The sequence below is a fragment of the Pollachius pollachius genome (assembly GCF_949987615.1).
Source record: "Pollachius pollachius genome assembly, chromosome: 16".
NCBI classification, from domain to species: Eukaryota; Metazoa; Chordata; class Actinopteri; order Gadiformes; family Gadidae; genus Pollachius; species Pollachius pollachius.
This window is the reverse complement of record NC_136949.1, coordinates 18,512,308-18,520,264: the sequence shown is the minus strand read 5'-3', so window position 1 is coordinate 18,520,264 and position 7,957 is coordinate 18,512,308.

Here is a 7,957-nt window from a genome sequence, read left to right as displayed (position 1 = left end):
CTGCTCACCAACGACATTCAGTCTGCTGTCGACGGCCTAAAGTCAACGCTGAGAGACAGCCGCTTCCAACCATCTCTCCATCGGGGACCAAACGAAATCAGCCGTCTGCACGGAGACCATCACTCCGTCCCTTGCATCACAGCTGCAAGGCACTGCGCCACCCTGCAGCATCTGCCACCATAAGTCCCCGTTCACGGCGCATCTCAAATCCCGGTGCAAGTGTTGCTGTCCTCCCCGGAGTGAAGAGGACACCGATGAGGACACCGATTGCTCGGACCGGACTCACAGCGCCGCCCGCTCGCGTTCCGTCGACATCTCCGTCTCAGCAGCCTGCAGATAATGCTCCTGATTTCCCCCGCATCCATGCAGCCATTCCGAATGATTTCCTTAAAACGCATTCATGAGCTTAGCTTATTCCACGTAGTTGCAACTGGCTTCGATGCGTGGTGCGGGGTGGGGGCGGGGGTGGTGGGGGTGGGGGGTTATGGGTGGGAGTGGGCGTGGGGGAGGGCGGTGGGGGGCTATGGGTGGGGATGGCTTCAAGTCAGCGCCTCGATCGCTTTGCGGAGCACCATGGTGTTGTTGCTGGTGGAAGTGAGTGAGAACAGAGCTGGTGCTCGCCGGGGAGTGGGTCTTGATGAGAGCTGGTGGGTTCTGAAGTGTTGCTTATGCGGCGGCGGTGTAGGGGCTCTGACGGACACAACATAACAACATAACACAACATAAAAGACAAATCGCAATGATGTAAAACGACTCAACGTGCACCGTTAAAATACGGTGATCCTTTGTCGAATAAAGGACAATATCTAAGTCCAGACATACGCCTACCGAGTGATTGGTTTGTTACTCGATTGATATGATTGGATGTGGAAGCAGGCAGCTCACACCGCGATCCACCAGCCTCTTCACCTGCCAGGAGTCGGCGGATGTGAGGCTACTCCTCTTCCAACCAAACTACTCAGTCGATTTCCTCTTCTCTCCTCTCCTCTCCTCTCCTCTCCTCTCCTCTCCTCTCCTCTCACGCTCTCCACTCCTCTCCTCTTCTCCCCTCTCCTCTCCTCCCATCTCCTCTCCGTTCCTCTCCTCTTTCCTCCTCTATTATCCTCTCTTCTCCTCTCCTCTCCTCTCCTCTCCTCTCCTCTCCTCTCCTCCCATCTCCTCTCCGTTCCTCTCCTCCAACCTCCTCTCTTATCCTCTCCTCTCCTCTATCCTCCCTTGGGTTGAAATAGAACAAGTTTCACTTAGTTGAGAGAAACAGTCAATTTACATATGCATATATATAAACATTTTATTGATTTATATCTCTGATTATTTGACTTTTCAATCACTTCCTGTGTATTGTCTATTTATCAAATTCACACTATAACACAGGATGAGGAATATGGACATATGATTAAGAATATGAACTATTATCAAATAAAATGTAGGAGTGCCAACGAATATGGAGATGAACTGTGGTCATGTCCACAGGAAGTGATCAGTTTAACAATGGGTTGGAAAATGGAGTGATCATCAGATTACAGTTTTTCTCAAACGTTTAAACACGATTTCTGAAACAAGGCCTATAGGTCAATTTCTCAAAACTCAACACAAAACTGAAAAGAGTTAACCATTTAGTCAAAACTCCACAAATCTCTTTCAAAATGAAACACTGCACCCCAAACCATGTTCTCTCTTCTCAAAACTGATTCTTTCCACAAAAACGATAAACGCAGCTTTCATATGAATATCTCTTAGAGAGCATAAATTAAACACTGGTGTGATAAATTTAAAACACTTCCATCAAAACACTGTTTGCATATGTTTTGGCTTCATGAAGCCATGTTACATATTCAATTGTATACAATTGTTAAAAATAGCTTCCTTTTTAGGTTGCAATTGTATGGTACATACACATACTGTATGTACAACATATTACAATATGTTGGCATATTGTAATAAAATACTGTGAATATATCATATAAATATTGCATTGACACAATCATATCAGAATAGGATACAATGCATATTTCCTGTGCAATGTCAATAAAGAATTCTATTCTATTCTATTCTAATCTATTCTATATTTGTCTATCCATTGAGCTCCAATTGGCTAAACTCACAATCCCAGCCTCCCAGAGTCATACTGGACACCTACTGCAACATTGTTGGAGTTCTGATAATATACCAATGTTACCTATTTTTGCAAAACTCACAGTACAGTAATTGCACTGATAAGTAAAATAAAAAACACTACCCTAATAAAGTGGTTAGACTGTCTTTCGGGGGATGTTATGATGAAATCAGTGCACAAGTACAAAAAGGTAAGCAAACATTTATTTGTTACTGTAATACAGTAAAATGTTCAGCTGAACTGATTATAAAAAAACTTTTTTTTAACCAAAAATTTAAATAAGAATATATATGCAGTGAAACATATAGATATACTGCAACTCGCTCCTGGCTGGACTCCCTGCCTCTGCGATTAAACCCTTGCAGCGCATCCAGAATGCGGCAGCGCACCTCGTGTTCAACCTACCAAAGTTCTCACATGTAACCCCCCTCTTCCGAGACCTCCACTGGCTCCCTGTAATAGCTCGCATCAGATTCAAGATGATGGTACTGGCATACAAGGCGGTCAATGGAACTGCCCCTGCCTACCTCAAAGCATTAGTAAAGCCACACACCCCAGCTCGATCCCTCCGCTCAACTACCTCAGCTGGACGTCTGGTACCACCATTGCTAAGAGCAAGCAAAGGTCGATCAGCGAAGTCACAACTTTTCTCTGTTTTGGGACCTCAGTGGTGGAACGAGCTCCCTACCGATGTCAGGATCGCAGAGTCGCTCACCAGCTTCCGCAAAAGACTCAGAACTCACCTGTTCAGAGTTCACCTCGACTCTGCATAAAAACCAATGCACAGCCACCATTGAATGTTGTACGTCCTGGCACTTGTACATTGCACTTATTCAAGGTACTTAATTGTGTAGCATCTACAGTAGCTGCTATCATTGCTTTACACAGGGAATGGGTTAGCCTAGCGATTGTAATACTTGCACTTGGTTCTATGAACATCTTTACTGTACCGACAGCGATATATTGTTTCACTTCTTATGACAAATGTACTTATTGTAACAAATGCACTTATTGTAAGTCGCTTTGGATAAAAGCGTCTGCTAAATGCCCTAAATGTAAATGTAAATGTAAACAGATCTACATGTAAATCAGTCTGTATCCCACCTCCACAGTAGACAGAGTAGAGCTCACCTGAGGCCTCTTTTATGCTCTCACACATGATTGAAGTGTTTTGCCAGTTGAGTTTAAACAGGTGCCCAATTGGTAATTGGGTGTGGCGTTTTGAAGGCCAGTGTTTCCCAGGTGAACTTAGTGTGCTAAATGGTAAGATTTGTGCTTAGAGTTTTGAAAAATGTGATTTAGAGTATCTATATATGTGAAAACATTGGAATTGTTTTCACATATATAAAAACTGTAATGTGGCTGGTTGAGAAGCCTGATGGCTAGGGGAAAAAACAGTTCGTGAGTCTGGTTGTCCATGACCGCCTGCTCCATTAACGTCTACCAGACAGTAGCAGCCTGAACAGACAATAGCTTGGGTTGCTGTAGTCCTTTGCGGTTGTCTGTGCTCAGGCATCGTGTGCCAGATGATTTACACGGAGGGGAGATGGCTGCCAATGATGCCTTCCATATACTCTTCACCACCCTTTGAAGGGCCTTTTTGTCTGCAGTGCAGCATCTGTGTAGAAGGCAGTAAGACAGACAGAGAGGGTGCTATTATGGTGGACCTAAAGAAGAATAGGTAGTAAGACAGCCGGAGAGGATGCTCTCATGGTGGACCTACAGAAGAACCAGGCAGTAAGACAGCCAGAGAGGATGCTCCCATGATGGACCTACATAAAAACCAGGAGGTAAGACAGCCAGAGAGGATGCTCTCATGGTGGAACAAAGAAGAACCAGGGGGTAAGACAGCCAGAGAGGATACCCTCATGATGGACCAGAGGAGCCAGGCGGTGATACAGGCAGAGGATTCTGTTGATGGTTTTAGAATTCTGAATTGAGTGAGAGTTTTACAGACATGCAAACCTTCTTGAGTCTTCTCAGGAAGTATAGGCTGTCCTCTACTGCTGTGTAGAACAGCACCCCAACCTGGTCCAGTAGGTAGGCCAGACAATAACATTACATTACTTTTATTTAGCTGACGCTTTTGTCCCAATCGATTTACAATAAGTGCATTCAACCATGACGATACAACACAAAAAGTGCAACAATCATGCAAAATGAATCACATAAGCAAACTTCTACAAGTGCTACATTATAGAAACAGGAAATAGAGAAAATATTTTATTGTATTCTTTAATATACATATTTTATTGCATTCTTTAATATTTCAAATTTTTCATTGGCCAAGTTGCAGTCGAAACAGATTAGTTTCAGCTGTCCTGAGGTCAGTGGGGAGCTTGTTACTCCATGGTGGAGCCAGGACCACAAACAATCCAGATTTTGTTGAGTGGCGGCTGTTCTGCACGCAGTGAAGAAGAAGCAAGCGGGCTGGGGCGTATAGTTTGACCATGTGGTAAGACAGCAGATCAAGAATGGTCCGGAGCCCTTCACAGCACGCCAGGCAAAAAAACAGTGACATGAATCAGATTCAAGCAGCCACCGGTAGCCAGGGAAGATTGCGTAGGAGAGGTGTAGAGTGGGAGAGCCTGTGTTGGTTGAAGACCAGTCTGGCTGCCGTATTCTGGATGAGCTGCAAAGGACGAATGGCACATACAGGTGGACCGTAGGGAGTCACAGTAGTCTAGAAGCGGGATGAGGCTGGACCAAACCTTGGGGACCTTTTGGGGGAGGAACGGGTGTTGTACAGCAGGAATCTGCAGCATATATAGATATAAATTCAGTATATCTATACTCACCCTACTAAAAGCGGCGGAAGGTGGCTCATTTGTCCTGATGTCAGTGGGTTAAACAGAAACCACTAGATTGCATCTCGGTTACATAGGTATTGCCAGCACCTTAAGGGTGAAAGGGTTCCCCAGAGAACAAGTGGCCAACAATGTCATTAACTTGAAAGAGTATCAGTATATGAATCGGTTCCAAATGTTAGCGTATTCACGTGTGTGTAGTACTAAGGGCCAAACATGAGATGGCAGCATTGATGTAGGATAACCAATACTGTAACCTGCCGCTGATGTTTGAAAGTTTCCTCTGAAGTTAATCAACTAAAATGTGTGTATCCTGACTTGATGTACACGCATAACAAAAGATCCTGAGGTTTATGTATTTCATATTGGAGTTTATTGGGATAGTGTGTATATTACATTCAATAATTTGTCATAGTAATTTGGTGTTGAGTCCTGTAGGATTCTCATTGTTGTTCTTTAATGAGACTATGTGGGGCTGAGGCAGGAGTTTTCATCATGCAGAAAGGAAAGGAAGTAGCCTCCATTACACCACATCTGAACCCGGTTCAAACACAAGTCCACCTGATCTCATAGAGCCACAGCCAATGGGAACAATGGGACAGGGTCACTGGGAAGACCTGCGCCATGGACAGAGTTCCCTGCTGCCCGTGTTGCTCAGCCTAACCCCCAAGGAGTCCGGGTCTGCAGGTCATGGTCTAGCGGTTTGAAGGAGAAGGAGGGCTGCAACCCCCCCATCATAGTTGGAAGTTGTAGCGATCGAGGCATAAGTAAGCAGAGCCACACCCCTCCCATAAGCCCTAACCACAGACCCCTCCCTTCCCTCTTCCTTTTTGGGGAGGGGGGTTCAGCAAACTCAATGACCCTCCAAAAGGACCAATCAGAAACCTTGAGAGTGAAGTGTGAAGATCAGGACAGAGAAGTCGGATGGATGGAACAATGCATTGGTGAATGGGTGAAGGAAAGTGATGGACTCATGCACCCACACACACACCCAAACACTCACACACACACACACACACACACACACACACACACACACACACACACACACACACATTGTGCTTTTGACCCATTCTTGCCTCTATAACTCTTTGTTCTGAGAAGCAGCACATGCTCCGTTGTTCCCATGGAGTCCCGGGCTGAAGTGGTAATGAGACATGGGACATCCTCCTCAACATTGTCTACTAGATATGGCTGGCCTATGTCCTATGCCCACACACACTCCACAGACCTGGCACCCATAGAAACTCATGACCAACATCCACCTAGCTGTATAATCGTGAGCCCACCATGAGAGTTATTGGACCACCGGTCTCAGAGCTAAGCAGCATTCCCTGTACTGCAGATGAAAGTGAGGAGAATTAATTAAAAGGGTAAAAAAAAATAGCACTTTTTCACTTTCTTGGGTGAACTTGTCTTTCAACTTGGCATTCCTCATTGGCCAGTGAGGTGTGTGTGGGGGGGGGGGGGGGGTTGCACTCTGATTGGCTGCTTGGGAACAGCCTATGGTGGAGCCATACAGGGGGGGTCTGGTACAAAGGCTTAGCCCCAACTCTAGGTTGAACTAGCACAAACTCACACACACAGAGAAATACCCACAATCACACATACAAACAAACACACACGAAGGCACACATACACAAACACGCACAGATACACACACACACACACACACACACACACACAGCTCCCCTAGACATAGTGTTTCTGTCTGTATGTTTAGGGCCATTAATGATGGAGCCAATTGAGGCCTGCTGAAATATTACGGCTGCAGCCTCACACCAAAGAGAGACCCCACTAAACGCCTTTCTCTTGTCATGCCCGAGAGGGTCGCTGAGCTGAAAGGGCCCCACATAGGAGAGGAGGGGTCTGATGGTGCAAGACTGGAGGTTTTTTATAATTTATCAACAGTACAGTAACCTAGCATCTAGTGCTAAGAAGTGTCTGTGTGTGAGTGTGTGTCTAATGTGCCCTGGGTGGGATTCTAGATTTGGAAACAATAGATATTAGATACAGATGGAAAGGTAAACTGAGGTACATTGGCTAAGCAGCTAAAAAGGGAATGGGTCATTTTTGTAAATGATCTATTGTGCTAAAGCTATTTAGCACAGGGCATAAGCCGACACACTGCCAGGCACGGTCACTGGTCTGACCTGGAAACTGGCAAGTTCAGAACACTCGCTCATTGTTTTACAACTGTACTACTTCTCTGTGGTCTTCTGAAACAACAATGACTAGAAAGAGAACAATAATAGTTAAATTTTTTGTTAATTCTAAATCAGGCAACTTGCATTCCAATGTAAGAAGACCAGCTCCGGAGCAAAGAGTTTAATAAACTAACAAATCCACATCCATTGAAAAAATATTTCAATAGAAAGAGTGAGTCTCTGTCCAACAGAGTTGGGACAGGTAGATGTGTGTTTTAACGGGCATGTGTTCACGTATGGACAGACCCTGCTCTGGAACCTAAGCACTTTGGTAACGTCAGGATCCAGGAGAAGGTATCCAATCCCATCACAGCCTTGTTTCCCAGCGTGGTTGCCGGCCTTTTGGATGTGGAAGAGCTCCCCAGACCACTGTGCAGCCGGGGCCACTCCCCCGGTGGGCTCTCTCCCCCATGTTCCTCATCATGTGTGTCAGTAGAAACGAAGCTCAACTCCCTGAGTGACAGCTCAGCCATTAAGGCTTTGCAACGGTGATGTAATGAGACTATGCTGTTAGCTTTCACACCATGGCCTCAGCCCTGTTGTCATCACCACGGCGACCGGGTCCTCGCCAGAGCCACGCTGACCTCCAGCCATGCCATGCATCGCCATGGTTGCAAGTAGAATGGAGTGGTGAAGGTTGGCCGGAGAATGCTAATGCCATCATTAGAGAATGCTAGTGAGCGCAAAGAGAGGAATAATACTAAACTAAACGTGTTCTATGTTTAGGCTTCACACATCATACTCTCTCTCACGCACACATAGATAACACACACACACACCGAGTCTATATATTATCTCCTGTGGGGACTGTTGGAACAATGGAATGAAGG